Source organism: Nomascus leucogenys, chromosome 2, assembly GCF_006542625.1.
Source record: "Nomascus leucogenys isolate Asia chromosome 2, Asia_NLE_v1, whole genome shotgun sequence".
Classification (NCBI taxonomy): domain Eukaryota; kingdom Metazoa; phylum Chordata; class Mammalia; order Primates; family Hylobatidae; genus Nomascus; species Nomascus leucogenys.
This window is the reverse complement of record NC_044382.1, coordinates 97,561,761-97,578,338: the sequence shown is the minus strand read 5'-3', so window position 1 is coordinate 97,578,338 and position 16,578 is coordinate 97,561,761. Positions and strand designations below refer to the sequence as shown.

The following is a 16,578-nucleotide window of genomic DNA, read 5'->3' as shown; positions in this document are numbered from 1 at the left end:
AATTCTCTCATGTTTTATCATACAAAATGTTACTCCATTATTTCCATTTGGAAGCAAGTCTCTTGGAAGCTCTTAAGGCACCACACCCTGCCAGTTGGTGATGTGGTCAGCAAAGTCGAGAGGAGGTCAAAGAAAGCAGCTGTCCCAGCAATTTAGCATGAACCTAAATGGTAGCACAAAGGAGAGTAAGAGGAGAGAAAAAGCTGACCAAAGAGAGCAAAACAGTCTGTTTCAAAAGAGTAAAAAAAGACATAAGAAGATAGGCAATAGATAATTAAAAACTACACGGTGAAAAAAGTTATTTCTAACAACAACAAAAAAAGAAGAAAAATAATCTGAAGAAAAAAGGGAATTTTAATCACCTCCCCCCAACCAAATGCTGAACATCTCTTGGGAAACTCCCCCAAAAGTCAAAAATCGCAAGTAGAGTGAAAGATGTACCTAGATAAATAGGTTATGTAAAAAGAAAGCAAGTCAAATTAGAGTCCTCAGCCAGCAAATAGTCACTAAACAATTACTAGGGACAGATACTGCCCGTATGCCAAGATAAATGATTACCCAAATGGGCAAACCCACTACTAATGTATTATTGGACCAAGATTGTGTAGTCCAAAGACCAGAAGAACTGATTATTTAGAATTGCATTTCTTACAGCCCAGTGCGCAGTATTAACCCAAGTGCAGACAGATGACAGCAGACAGCACAAAGGAGGGAGGGAGGGAGAGACAGACAGAGAGAGAGAGAGAGAGAGAGAGGATGTATATAAATGATGGGACTATAGTATTTGATTGGCTGGCTTGTGAGCAGAGGGGTTGATATATTACCTGGATGAAACAGAATACATTTTCTCTTGAGAACACTTGCCGGCATCCCTAGATAGATCATCTACTGAAGGACAAAGAAAAAAATATATTTTGTGAAATCAAAGAAAATTATTATTTCCAGGAAGTTAGTTTTGGTGAAGGAATTTATTGTCATATTTCTGTGAGTTGCACAGGACCACAAGGATTTCTGAATGTGAAGCAAAATTTGAAAAGTTAAATGATCCAGTAAGATGTGGTCTCAGCAGATGCCATTGCAAAATGGCCTAGGACAAGCTGTATATAAAGTAGAGACCTTGCCTGGGTGTTCTGCATCTCTTCTATTATCTTCTCCTTCTGAGTAAGGACTTGGCATGACCCCTCCACTTTGATTCATGTATGATGCAGTAAAGCTTTTAATAACCAAGTAAATTGGTGACCTGAAAATGCATGTCAACACATATGTAAGCTCTGAGGTGAACTTTAAAGTCACTGCCTCTCATGCGGACTAGCTTTCCATGATCGTGTAGAACAGGATCTATTCCAGGAGCAAAGGACACCCAGCTGTTGGGATCCATTTACTTAGCGTGGTGCTCTGGCACCATGACTCTCAGATCCTGCTGCAACACACACCTGCTGCTGCGGGAGGATCTTCCCTCTGTCAGACACATGGAAAGGAGAACAACTTCTAAAACCAATTTTTACATTACCAAGAACAAACATGACATGTAAAGCAAAAGCCAGGTCAAATTTAGCTACTCATAAAATTGGTTGAGCCTGCCTCTGCTCAGGGGAAAGCCTTGCTGAATCTCCACTTTCAGAAGCTGCACTCGATTGAACAGTCAGACTGAAAAACCCATCGTCCCACAAGGATTTGTGAAGTGTTGAGCGTCTAGCATATGGGTGTTCTGAATAAAAGGATTTTGCCAGGAGTTTTGAGATCAGAGATCCATGATTAATTTTGACTACTTGGATCAATAAAGATTGTTTGCCTTTGAAACAGAGCACCTATAAAATTATGTAATTTGAGGTATAGGAAAATCACTGCCGAATGAGCAGAGTACTTTGCTGCCCACAGAATCCATTTGGTAATAATTTCAGCATGAAGAGTAAGACCATTATTTTGATAGAACAAACACATTTAAAAGTCATGAAAGAGTATATCAGTTAAAAATTATTTGCATAAAATACGTTTCAGCACAAACTCACTCAGGTGTAGTACCATTCACACTAGAAATGCAATTCAGTGTGAGCTGTTTCCTAAAGGAAAAGTATATGTGAGAATTTAGATTATTTTGTCTAGCACAGCTGCTGCTTGTACTGCAAAAGCAGAGATGCAGCTGATGACAAGGTAGAATGGAACTTGACACCTCCACTGGCATCCAGCCAAGAATACAGAATGTTTTAGCCAGTCTATGGCATGTGATCCATTTCTTAATTGTTGATAACATATAATTAGGACAATCTAAGCCTAGTTTAATGAATGCAATAAGTTAAACTGCAATGCTTGACTATACTTGGATAGACTTTGTTAGTCTTGGAGCACGGAACTGCAGAGTAACATTTTATAAACAGTACAAAATGGAATCTTCCCTTTACAAACTATCAGCCTAGAATTATGGCCAACATCCTAACCCACAGTATAAATTCTGTGCACTGTATAAATATCAACTGATATTCATGGCCAATGTGCCCAAAATAAATTTTCCCCTTGAAGATTTTAAAGGTAAGATTTATGTGAAGAAATTGGGCACATATTTAAAAATGACAGACTACACGTTCTGCTAATCAGTTATCAACCTGATTTATTTTGACAGACTTCTTTTTAAGATGATCAGAGCTCAGTCTAGTGTACTACATAGTTTTTTTAAAGGCAATTATTTTCTTGAAAATAAAGAATTATTAACTTTTTATTAAAATAGATTCATTGCATTCATCTTTCCACACCCATATTACTTACCTGTAGGTTTTGTAAAAATATTGTCATTGTAGAGCATGGAAAGACCTTTACTGGGACCATAAATAAATTCAGCTGAATTTTTCATAGACCTGGTAAGAGATTTATTTTTTCCAAAGGTGAGAAAAATCCTACCTAGGTATAAAAATAATACAAGAAATAAAAAAGTTTTGAGAAAATGCATTTTAGATTTTTGACTGAAAAAAGAATTTTTAAGGGAAGCTCTATTTATCCACAGCATGCATGCTTTCTCTGATTTTCTTTTTTTTTTTTCTCTTTTTTTTCGGTCTTTAAATTTGTTCTAATGTTATCAGAATTGATTTTTAGTCTCAGTCATCCCAAAGGAACTGTCTTGAGTGAAGCTCTTATCGGGGAACTGTAATGAAGAATCAGCTCGCAAAGCTGTTACTATGGTGCTCACATATCTGAAGAAATTTTTAGTGGAAATAAAATTCCAAAGCACTAAATTTAGAGGTATTTCGTTTCCTAGTAAGAGGTATAAAAATAGTACTACTAGATACAATTTAAATTCCAAAGGGGAGATATTTATTTCTGTATGATACTCAACCATGTACATTCTAGAAAGCCAGTTTCTTTCCACAAGCCTTGAGACAAATTAAAAATCATGTTAACTAATTCCCTCTTAGCCCCCCATCCCACCAAAGAATAATAGTTTTAAAAAAGGAGTTCTTTTCCATTTTCACATTTTCATTTTTGTGTTGCTTTTAAGAAGAAACTTTACAAAGTGAAGGCACAACTATCTGAAAAATGTATTCTTTTTCATATATTTAAGAAAAAAATTTTGACAACGATACATTACAGTTTTAGATACTAAATTGTATATTATCTCCAGAGGGCAAAGGAGAGTTAAAGAACATCATTGGTGTCCTGGTATAGTTACTAGAAAGATCAGGTTTAAGCCATATTTTACATTAAAAGCAATAATTATTATGGTGTGCATAAGTCAGCAAAATTCCCTTTTCCAAAAATGAAAATTTCCAGAAATCATGACAAAGTATAGTCCTGAAATTAAAATATTTGTAAGTATCATATCATTTCATATCATATGTAAATATAATTTTAATAAGCCTCTGCCCACTATTCAAATATGTACCAAATTCCTCAAGTCAAATTGCACTTCAGAAGTGTTGCCTAAATTACTACTTGAAGAAGAAATTTTTAAATCATCTTAAAAATTTCACTTTTGCCATTAAGCCACCAGAAACCACAGAAAAGAAAAACCCTGTAATAATGTTACATGGATGAGAATATTATATTACATCTGCACTTCTAGGTTCATAAGAAAGAAGAGAGGAACTGGTATCTCTCAAGAAACGAAACTAAAGAAGTTACAGATATATACTTTTGTATGAGTGATAAATACTCATATAATGATTGAAGGGGGGCAATAAAGAGTACAGCTATAAGCATTCCATCCATTACGTATAATTTTTATTGATATAAATATATGTTTGAATTTTAAGACTTTTAAACATTAATATTTGACAAGTGCAGTAAAGAACAAGCTTCTCTATTTATGCTGTTCCATGCATGCAGGAGAGAAGAGTTCATGTTATAATTGGCTTTGGTTTTATCTGTTCTTACAAAGTCAAACTGTCCTTAGATGAAATTATTCGCAAAAGCAATCCACAGCGCCATCCTCTACATTAAAATGCAAACCTCATGTTAACATGAATAAATGTGCCCATAATTTCGGAGAATATTTTAGGAGTTGTGGCCATTATATGTGTTTTATTTGTAATGTAAACTTGGAATTTGGGAGAAATTTTACCTTGTAATTAGAATAGAATACCAAGACTAAGATATATAATGCAATGCAACAGTGGATAATTCACTATTCTTTTACAAATATTTAATTCAATACTTCTGATTTTCAGTCTGCACCACGAAGGAAATATTTCTTCAAGTAAAGTAAATGCAGAATGTTCGTTAAAGAATTCACATGATTTTCTAGGTATACTTTTCATGTTACTGTAACTTAATTTTCACCTCTATCTGACCAGGCCCACTACAGATGGTGAAATAGAATGAGAAAAAATAAAGTAAAACAGAAATTAATTTAATTTGCTATCACATAAAACAAAACTCTACACTGTAGCATTCAAAAAATAAAAATTATTAAAGCTTTTTCTTCTGAAAAAACACTTAGAAAACAATCTCTAAAACTGGCAGTTTAAAAACTCCTCAGGAACATTACACTGTAAAAGTCACCTTTTTTGTTAATTCGTTATTTGTTGATAAAAGAAGTGTTTGCCTGTTTTTGTCACTATGGCTGTAATTATTTCTCTTTTTTATAGGCTGTATACTAAATACAATCTACTAAGTTCTTATCAACCTTTTGCTTACAATAAAACTAGCTCTCCACCTTTTCTACTTGCTAGACAAAATTGATTAGAAAGTGATTGTCATGTTAATTTTACCAGAAGCTAGAAAGTGCAAACTGCACATTCAGCTACATAGATTTCTGGACTTTTAACCGTGTTTATGTAACTGTACCAGGAACAGTATTTTACAAATAATAACCAGTGTATTTCATGACATTCCCTAAATCACGTTTCTTTTTGGTCTCATCTTCAAGGCCAAGCCAGAAAACTTACTCCTTTAGGTCAGGAAAGAATAAGAATTTAGCTTGAAAGCAAGGCTTTGGGGAGAGTAAATGGATTTGCTAAATTCTTTTAGTACCTACTTAACATTTCAAAACTAAGCCTAGAGGATTCAATCAGAATTCTCATTATAAAGAGAGGATGTCATCCACTTATGAACTCTCTAGGTCATGAGGCTTGCTGCTGTATATACAAGGGCTTAGTATAAACTTAAAGGAGAGCTAAGCCCATCCCTTCTGTTTCTGGGGGCTGAGAATGGTAGAGGATGGAAAGCAATCTGAGACTGCATTTCAATTTCCCTTTCTGGCTTTCTCTTTTCTTAGTAGTTGTGTGCTGGGAAGCTCAAGGGAAAAGCAATCCCAAATTCCATACCTGACTCTAGAATGCAACCTTCTGGAGCTGCCCTGCTGAGAGCTCATCTCTCAACCTTGAGGAATGGCTTTCTAGACTCCTCTGAGTTTCAGTGTGGCCTGGATAGAAACTAGGAATTTCTACAAAACCCCACATCTAAGCCCCAGGGGAACTGACGATGCAGCTGAGGTGAGAACTGGCAGGCAAGGTGCTTCCATGGCAGAGGCTCAGTTTGGGCTTTCCACCAGGGAGCCACTTGAGAATAAAGCAGAGACAGACGTTCTGTAGCACCAACCAAAGCCAAGGGGAGGGAGAGTGGATCAACTTAACATAAAAGGTGCCTAGATCAGCTATGAGTGCCAGCAAGACAATAGACAAGGACAGCACCCCGAAAACCAGAGGATCAACAGGTCTCTGCACCGAAGAATACCAGCTCTTCCCTATCACTCCCAGACTGTGAAAGCACCCAGACACCAACTTGAAGGGGTGCCTGAAAGTGGACAGAAGGCTGAGAAATCTGGGAGACTAGGCACGTTTTCCAAAAGAGACAGCATTACCTAAAGGGATGGTTTTAATTATTGGATTGGACTGAATTTTAAAATGCATAGGACTCTATATTTATAAGAGAACCAGAATAGTTATAGACAAAATAATGGAGCTATTTTCCAGGCACATCCAAGTTGCTATATGAGTGAAGTTAATGTTACATAACCAACACAAAGAAAAAACTTTCTGCAGTAAAAATAATTCCTTCTCCAAACACATAATCTTATACACATGCAAGATCACAACATGATATCTGATGAGGAAAGAGGAGTAATTGTTTTTTACCTGAATTATCCATACTGGGTGACTTCATTAATTAAGGGAGCCAAATAGCTGCTTGGGTTTCCTTTTGGAGTTTGTCATGTCTGTATAAGTCAGAGTTACCAGTTCAAAAAACAACAACAACAAAAACCCTGCTCTTTTAAAATTTACTCATCTGCAAAGAGGAATACCAATATCTCAAATGGTTATTTGGGGAATTAAATAAGACTATTCATGTAAAGTTAAGGGCTTTCTGTAAATTGGCTAGCACTATATCTGGCACTTTTATCTCTGTCCCCTCCTGCACCCCATCTTCATACCTTTTCTGAGATCAGTGAGGTTTGAATGTTCAGCATCACTGATATTCCACTTTCCATCACCATCATTTCCAATCCCTGATCACTGAGTTTCCAAGTCTTCTTTGTTGTTCACCTGAAAAAGTTCTTAAGCTCATCCCCTGATCTCCTTTCTCACTGTCATGACCTTCAGTCCAGATCTTATTTCTTCTCTCTTTGGCACCTGTAAGTGCCTTCTCACCAACCATCTGTCTTCAATCGATTCCTTCTTGTTTGCAAGCCACTGCTCGGCTCAGAGTTTGTCATTCCTTCTCCAACACCCTCTCTACTCTTTCCTTTCTCCTGTCTTTTTTCCCTCCTTTCATATCTTTCTTTTTCATTTTTGTAATTTCCATAAAGAATATGAAGCTACTCAGAATGTTGAAATACATAGATAGCATGAATCAGTTGAAAGTAAATGAGAATAAAGATGAATAAAACAAAGCAAAGAGATAGCTATTAGAAGAATCTAAAATAGAACTTTCCCCAGCTAAGGTCTGAAGTCAACTCTGAGTTTTAAGGCAGTTCAAATGGAAAGGGAGGTATTGTTTTTCATGGTCATTAACTCAAAACTATAAAACGATTAACTTTACGCTTAACATCTGTGTTTCAAAAATTTGAAATTAATTATGGAATACAAAGTTTTTCTTAGGATGTGCTGAGAATTCTAATTATTTTTTTAAAGTTCACGTATTAGTAATACTATAACATCTATAAAAAATACTTCACAAATAATTTTCTTAGCATGATATTTAAGAAAATTAATGACTCTGATACACTGTAAAATCTATAAATGCAGATCTGAAAGTAACTCCTAATGAAGATCAATCTCCTGATTTCATTTGAAAAAGCAATAATAATAATGCCTGGCTTTTGGAGAATGCAGAAGTTACAGGTGTGGTTTTGCAAATATCTCATTTGATCTTAATAAGAAAACTAGGTTTCTGAAAGGGTAGATGAATTGACCAGGATTACACATCTGGTAAACAGTAAGGTCGGAGCTTGAACACAGCTTTACTCAACTATTTTCACTGCCCAATCGGCATCAATCGATTGATTAATTGAGAGTGATTAATTGCAAGCAGCTGAAGTCTGTGTCACCGGAAGTATATATATATATATATATATTTTTTTTTTTGAGATGGAGTCTCATGCTGTCACCTGGGCTGGAGTGCAAACTGGAGGTATATTCTTCATTGCAGTCTCATTCAGGCCCATTTCGATATGTTATAGTGTCCTCATTCCCTTTTATCTACTACCTAAAGAGATAGTAGAAGTGATAAATGATAAAGAAGGAGAAGAGTGACTCATTGCATGTGTATAACATGTGTTTCAAAATTGGGCAGGTAAGATTTAAGCATATATTTCCAGGCAAGGCATGGTGGCTCACACCTGTAATCCTAGCACTTCTGGGGGGCCGAGGCAGGTGGATTGCTTGAGGCTAGGACTTCGAGACCATCCTGAGGAACATGATGAAAACGAGTCTGTAATAAAAATACAAAAATATGCCAGGTGTGGTGGCACATGCCTGTAGTCACAGCCACTAGGGAGGCAGAGGCAAAAGAATCCTTTGAACTCAGGAGACGCAGGTTGCAGTGAGCAGAGATGGTGCCACTGCAGTCCAGCCTGGGCAACACAGCAAGACTTTGTCTCAAAAAAACATATATATGTGTAGATATATATATATATATACACACACACACACACACAAACACACACACACAAATATTATATATAATATATTAAAATATATATAATATATATTAAAATATATTAAAATATATATTATATCTATTTTATTATATATAATATATATTATATATTATATTGTAGATAATATAATATATTATATATTATATTGTAGATAATATAATATATTATATATTATAGATAATATTTATTTATAATATATTTATATTTTATATTATATATATTATTATTTTATATTATATATAATATATTTATATTTTATATTATATATAATATATTTATATTTTATATTATATATATATATTTCCAGAGGGCTCTGAGAAACAAGGTCCCTTAGTAGTTACCATGTGTCTATAGGATACGAACAAAAAGAAACAGGTAATCCTTGTGTCAGCTGCTGGAAGTCATCTTGCAGCTGTGAAGGAGGCTCTGGAAGTCAGAGTGGAGAGACAGAAAACAACCATGTTTTCTTGACACAACAGAGCCACCTACACAACACCACCTTCCAGTTACGAGGCCCCTACATGCCCGTTAAGTCAGTTTGAATTGGGTTTTCTGCTACTTGCAACAAGAAGTATATGAACTGATATATGAGAGAAGAGTGGAGGTAAAAAGGAGGGTAGTTTACACTTTCTTACATATTTCAGATTTATGTGTAAGGTCATGAACAAGATACTGGCATTTATTAACATTTGAATGTGTATGGGAACCTTTTGGATGACATAAGTTTGACTTACAAGATGTGGACACTGAAGTCTAAATGGTGCATCAGGGAAACAGCAAGTGCCTTTACAAGAGCTGAAGGAGGAAACAGAACAGTCCGCCTCGTTCCACACAACGCAGTATGCCAGTGGATATCCCCTCTGGTTTATAGGTGACAGAAAGAGAAAATATTGAGCAAAAATTACACTAGAAGGGAATGAATAAGTGGAACATCCTCTGAATCGGTCCCCTCTACTCACGAAGGAAAGAGGAAGTATTCCACCCACACACTGGGCATTCTGTTTCTGTTTTGTAGGCTGTACCCTATCCCTCTCCCCACTGGAAGGCGATGGGGGAAAAGACTTTACCAAAGCACAAGACAGAACGACCCAGAGTGCAGTTTTGGAAGACAGCCAGTTCCCTAGCATTGATGTGGTCCCACTTAATTCCTCTGGGGTGGACACATGTAGATGTTTAGTGACAGCAAGCTATCACAGCAGCTGGCATACAAGGAACTGAAGTGGAGTCACTGCAATAGGATGGACAGAAGATACGCTCTAGAAAATGCTCAAGTGTAATACAACGCAACGTTGCGTTGTTTTGGAATGCGGGAAACCACAGGAGTAAACAGGCCAAGCTGGCATGCAACAGGCACAAGTAAAGCAGGACTCCTTTTTTCTTTTTTTTCCTGACACAACAGAGAAGCTAGATCAAAGCTCTGGAGTAGCTGGCAATACTCTACAAAGTATTGATTCATTCTGTTAACAGCTGTTTATTGCATACCTACTATATATGTTGCACAGTCTCCAATACCAGAGTATGACAGTGAGGAAGGCACAATTCCTTCCTTTGACGCACAGAAACCTGAAGCCACCAAGCTACAATGTGCAAAATACATATATAATTTCAGTTTTTCCATAACATTTTATCTTCAATTTGAAGCTCCCATTCACATTGTAACAGAAATAAGGTCTCCTTCTATCCCCCTTTCTCCTAGATTGCCTCTCAAGGAGCTTAAAAAGTGCCAGGGATTGTGAAGGGAAGGTGAGAATGAGCAGTCCAGTCTTCATGTCATCATCCGTCCTCACTGCTCTACAGGGAAGCTGCCACCCCTTCTGCACTGGTCTTGGTCCATCTTCCTCAGTGGAGAAGCAAGACTTCCCCAGGTCCTGCTCCATCTTAGAGACTGTTCCCTTCCTCCCTGAACGTTCTCTGCTTCTTTACTATTCCAGGCATTGTCTGGGCCTTTTTGCAGACACCCACCAGCATCTAAGCCCTCTTCTTTCTTTCTCAACTCTCTTCTTCAGAGGCACAACAGAAATTGACCCGTTATGCTTTCAAATCTATTTTCTAAATTTGGACTTTAACTCTGAGTTACAAAACAAAGACATCGATTCCTTTATTGTCTTTTGTTTTCCTTTCCTGTCCCCTCCCTAAGGTATTCTGGTTTCCTGAATGCAGACGCAGGGTAGAGGTTGTAAGAATATTAGGAGGACAGCAGCATTGGTTCATATCTCAAAAAACTTATTCCACTACAATGGAGTTCTGTTCTCCTTTGGGAAGATGGGAAAATTCTCTTTGATGAGATAACATATAAGTGGGTCTTAGAAACGGATAGGTGTTTACCAAAAGAAGAAAGTAAAAGAGAATCAAAGGTCTGATAAATACTTTACTTGTAAATAAAGTTAACCCAACACTCATTTTAAGTCACAAAATAGTATCAGATTTAAGAACAACATGCAGATCTCATAGAAAATGAGGTTTAAATATCATTAACCGAATCAAGTGTCTACCCTGAGTAGAAAAATGAACAATCTGCCACTATATTTAATGTGATTAAATGTCCATTTAAAGTTAACATCCCGTCTTCCACTTTAAAAAACAGAAAAGCTTTATTTAAGAAAAATGTAACCTAAAGTAAGGCCCCAAAGCAGAGGTCAGATACAAAATTAAGAATTTTTTTCCCTTTCTTTCTGTGGCAAAAGCGTATTTGACTAATGACTTCCATTAAAATAATGGAGTAATGTATTATTTCTTTGTGTATGAAAAGAAATCTTTAACAACATTGACACTTTTGGATTAGAAGTTTTTAGATGCATGTTGCATAACTAATTTGACCAACTATATTGGCAAAGAAATGTGGAAACACAATAGGCAAAAGCAGTCTTTTAAAATCACCCATCAATGTTCAATTTCCTACCAGCAGTAATACAAATGTTATCAACACACGTGTAACCTCCCTTTACTACGGTGAGAGTTGTGTGGGTGTCCATGCACGGGAGAAAAGAATCCCAAAAACATACATCCCTCTTCCCAAATTACATTTTCAGTATCCTGAATTTAAGCATGCTCAATGAATCTGACAGGGAGTGCTACTGAAGTCTCAACTCCAAATAAATAGTTTAAAATAAAAAGTTGTATAAATATTAGTCTGTGCCAATGGTGCGGTTTGAGAGGGAGTGCTATAAACACAAAGTAAATTAAATGGGATCTACTTTTGTGGGGTAAAAGGCTACTTAGACTGGTTATTATAGAGAAAATTTTGTTGCGTGGTGCGACAGCACGTACCCATGTGGCTAACCTACAACTGGTAGAAGAAACAAATCCCACCCATACCTAGGAGCCGTGCCACAGCCAGACCACAATTCCTATGAGGGATGAACTTAATTTGCTGAAAATGAAGGCCAGGCTCTGTTGCAGCTCATTAGCTGGTTACAGACACACTGCAAGAGAAGAAAGTGGAATTTAGTCGATGTTCCAACTTCTACATGTGCTGTGAATAAAACAGACTATTGTTTTTTTGATAAAGAAGTATTGTTTTGAATGTGCAGATTGGCTAAGTAAAGCCAGCAGAATTTTTTGGCCAAATATAGTCTCTTGCTCACTCCTAAAAATCCTAGCTTTCAAATTAGGAGCTGAAGTCATTGAAAAAAAAAAAAAAGTTTACATTCCTGCAGCCTGCTGCAGCAAAGCCAAACAAATGTTTGGCTTAAAGCTCACTTACATCTCTTTCATGAGCCTTTTTTTTTAACATGGAAGTCTGAAAAATACCATTTCTTTTATCGAGTCATTTAATGCCAAGTGGGGAGTGTGTGTGTGTGTGTGTGTGTGTGTGTGTGTGTGTGTGTGTTTATGTGAGGACATGCACACTCAGCAACAGTACTATAGGGTCAGTGTAGTGGTTTTAAAGCATGTGGGTCATATTTGAATTTAAAGAAACCATGGTTTTACAGCTTCTGGCATAATTTAGGTCACAGTCACAAACTGTGATTTTTTTAAGCATCATTAACCACTGAATGGACAAGGAATGTGTTATTTTCAAGGAGTTTCTTTGGTGCCAGTTCAGGCAATAAAAACTTAAGGACAGGGTCAAGCTGGGAGGGTAACTTTGTATGTAGTTGCCCTCCTGATGCACTTTTTTACCATAAAAATTGCATGCTTTTTGGCCTTCAGTCTCTAAGCCCAAAGTGGACAACATGAAGTAACAGCATCAATTCGTTGGAGGCAGACATGTTGATGGCCAATTTTTGTATAGTCAGTAGGACTAGTGATTTGGCACTCTGAAGAGTCCATTAAAATGACAAAATTGCACAACTGAATATGCAGTGGTCTAGTATTTTTGGGTTCACAGGTAGATTCTCCTTCCAATATTCTTCACAGATCAGCCAAATTTTTGCTAGAATACAGTTGAGTTTTGTTATAATGATAGTATAATGACATTCATATTAAATAAATTCCCAGTCTGAGAGCAGAAAATGAAATGGTTTAAATCAAACCTCTTTCTAAGTCAGGGGCCACTGACTGACAGTGTGTGCCCAGACCTGGGGAAAGGGAAACAGAGGGAGCCATGTGAACACCACTCTCATCGCCCTCTCCCAGCTTGCTACCAGTTTTGCATGCTGATTGGGTTATTTTGTTGGCAGGAGCAATTTGGTATTGAGGGTTGATTTCCCAAGTGCAAATGATTGGTGTGTTTGAGGCATGTCAAGAGGAGGAGAGCAGACAGTAAGTCCTCCTGGCCATACTGTCACGTGATGGGTGGCTGAGGGCCTCCTTAGGCCAATTCTAGTTCCCTTCTCAACCTTTAGACACTAAACAAACAAGTAAGTATTTTCATTACAGAAGACAGTTGTTATACGGAAGGAATAAAATGAAGCATTTACTATAAAATATTATTTACACACTAAATTATTTTTCAATATATTATTAAAAACATTTTTATCACATTCCTGGAATTCTCAAGCTCTTCAAATGCCATTTGGGGTTTGTTGTTGTTGTTGTTGTTGTTTTGTAGTGGGATTGGCTTTAGCAGAATTTTGCCTGGGTAGGTTTACGTACATAGCTTACATCATCAGTATAATAGTGAACACATTACCATCAGAGGAAGACCAGAAGAAATGTCTTTATTGTACATTTTCCCAGATATTCCAGATATCGATGCTTATGCTTTTGAAGAGTGTTTTCATACAATACAATCTACCAAAGAATGTTTTTAATTTATATCAAAACCTCTGAAAATTAAATGTGGTGAGGCTATAAGAAGAACAAAGAAGGTCATCTTTTGAGAGAATGGATGAGGACTGCCTTCAGGTCTAAACGCAGGGCCACCTCATTAACGAGATGTGCCCCCAGACATGCATTTGCCAAATAAATATTTGTTGGGTACATAAACAAACACTTTAATTTTACCATTTTTATTAAATACTTTCTAAAATGTTTTATAAATGCCCTTGCCTCCTTAAAAATTGCTTTTAGAATGAAAATGTAATTATTTTGTCTTGTGTCATCACTGTGAATACCCACTGCTGTGTTATATAACCATGTGTCTTGTCTGCCCTTTAAGTTGGTTGCTTTCTCTTTCAGTTCCAGGTTCTCAGTTAAGATGTTTCTACTGCTATACTGTGCCTGTGTCTAATAACATTTCGTGTTCTTCCAATCTGTTCTAAAATAGAAAAAGACCTTTGTTAACAATTTATGCTAAATAATAATCAATATGCCTGTGGATGAAAGGATATATAATTACAATTAGATAGGAGAAAAAAGTTCAAGAGATCTATTGTACAGCATGGTGACTATAGTTAATGACAACAGATTACATTATTTAAAAATGAAAAGATGGTGAATGTTAAGTGTTCTCAGTACAAAAATGATGACTACGTGAGGTAACACATTTGTTAACTAGCTAGACTTAACTATCCCACAGTGTATGTATACTTCAAAACATCATGTTGTGGGCCGGGCACGGTGGCTCGTGCCTGTAATTCCAGCACTTTGGGAGGCTGAGGCGGGTGGGTGACAAGGTAAAGAGTTCAAGACCAGCCTGGGCAAGATCGTGAAACCCCGTCTCTACTAAAAATACAAAAATTAGCCTGACGTGGTGGCAGGCACCTGTAATCCCAGCTACTCAGGAGGCTGAGGCAGAGAATTGCTTGAACCCAGGAGGTGGAGGTTGCAGTGAGCTGAGATCGCGCCACTGCACTTCAGCCTGGGCGACAGAGCAAGACTCCATCTCAAAACAAACAAACAAACACACCCATAATATTGTGCAGGATAAATACATAATAAAAATTTTAAAAATAATAAATTTTCTAGAAGTTTTATAAGAGCACTTTCTGCCAGAGTTTTAACTGTCAGTATTCAGTATTCAGCACTACCCCAGATCAATATTCAAGTAAGTAAAGGACTATTGTAATCTACAAGACCTGACCACCTCTAGGCTACTTCAAAAAGCCAAGGAATACATATTGCAACTAAAATTCTAGTTAATCACCAAATAAATTTTCCCTTGAAAAGCATTTAAGTTTTGAGACTAACTTATATCCTAAGCTTCTCAGATCTTACCTCATATTTGAACACAATTTGACAGTTTACAAATAACTTTCAATAACTTTCACATAATGTACTATTCCATTTTACCTGTATAACATGAGTATGTTTGACTTTTTCAGGTAACAAGGAATAGAAACATATTCTGGTTACTTTAAATTACAGTAAGGCCTTACAGGAAAGTAAGGAAAACAAGCATCTGTAACACAAGCCTAATGAACATTAGAGATCATTCAAGGATGCAAAGATTGTTCAGAGGGCTGAGTCCTCATAGCCTGCTTACCCTGTTGTCACTTCTGCAGAAAGGACATGTCTCTGCCTTTGCTATGGCTTCACCATTATTCTCACCCATTTTCTTATTTTAGTACATTCTTAGTAATATTAAAAGCTATCGAATGAAATTTTTAAAAAATTTTTTAAACATTTTGTTTTTAAAACATATTTTTTAAAATGTAATTAAAATACTGCATTAAATATTAAAGTATCTTTAAACTAGAAAACTGTTACGAATATTTTCAGTACTGTATGAAAGATTAAATGGTGTATCCTTTAAATAACCCAAAACAAAGATGTTACCTGACTATTCCTACCTCTCACATACACACACAAAATGATTCACAGGTGAAAGCATTGAGCCTTTGAGTGTGAAACACTTCTGGCAAACCACAGATAACTTTACCTATTCTCCCTAATGTTCCATGTATGATTGGTGTCCGATTAAAGATACATACATGAGATGATAAGACTTTTATTTGGTCTAGAGAAAGAGGAGCTGTTTAGTCATGGAGCTCAACTCTTAAAACAGAATGTCAGTGTCTAGTCACCTTGCACTCTTGACTGCAAACTGAGCACTCTCTTATTATTAAGTACTTTCACTTAGAAGAAACCACTTTTCATAGAAGAAAGACTCAAAAAATCTCAACCAAAAAACAAAAACAAAATGAAAGACAGGGACATAAAAGTCAGCAAGAAACATTGAACATTCTTCGGGGGACGAGGAAACGTATAGCCTTCGTTTTACCAGATTCCCAGACGAAGTCTACTTTTGTAAAGCAATAGTCTTGGGATCTTGAGAAAAGGAGCAACTCAAAAGGAAGTGTGGTGGAAATTTCCAAAACACAGAGAGTCTGTCTGGATAAAAACAGTGAAGACAGGCTTCTATATTTAATGACAGGGCCTGGGTTGCCTGTCTTCTGTGATCACTGGCTCTGTGTGGTACACTTTGGTAAGTTTATGATGGTGTAATCCCCCGATGAATGAAGCACTGCCTTCCCTTCACTGCTGTTTATTCTTAGCTTATGCACACAAAGAGCAAAAAAAGTTGTCAACAACGTATCCAGTTCATACACTGAACACACTACTAACAGCCAGCTGACTCAAGTGAACCAAGAAGTTCTTGTATCCTGAACGTCCTTCCTTCATTCATTCACACACACAAATATTTACTCTGCACCTACTATGTGCCA

General features: G+C 36.6%; 1 long non-coding RNA gene across 4 annotated transcripts in view; it reads right to left on the bottom strand.

Annotated features, from left to right (window-relative positions):
* The window catches only part of LOC105739457, a 573,543-nt gene that overhangs the window by 507,587 nt on the left and 49,378 nt on the right, over window positions 1-16,578 (bottom strand). For 2 of the 4 annotated variants that reach the window (XR_001115379.1, XR_004031271.1), the window contains exon 3: window positions 11,903-12,009. The exons of the other annotated variants lie outside the window; for them this stretch is intronic. This is a non-coding gene — a long non-coding RNA (uncharacterized LOC105739457). The remainder of the gene's footprint in view (window positions 1-11,902; window positions 12,010-16,578) is intronic. 4 annotated transcript variants of the gene reach the window in all.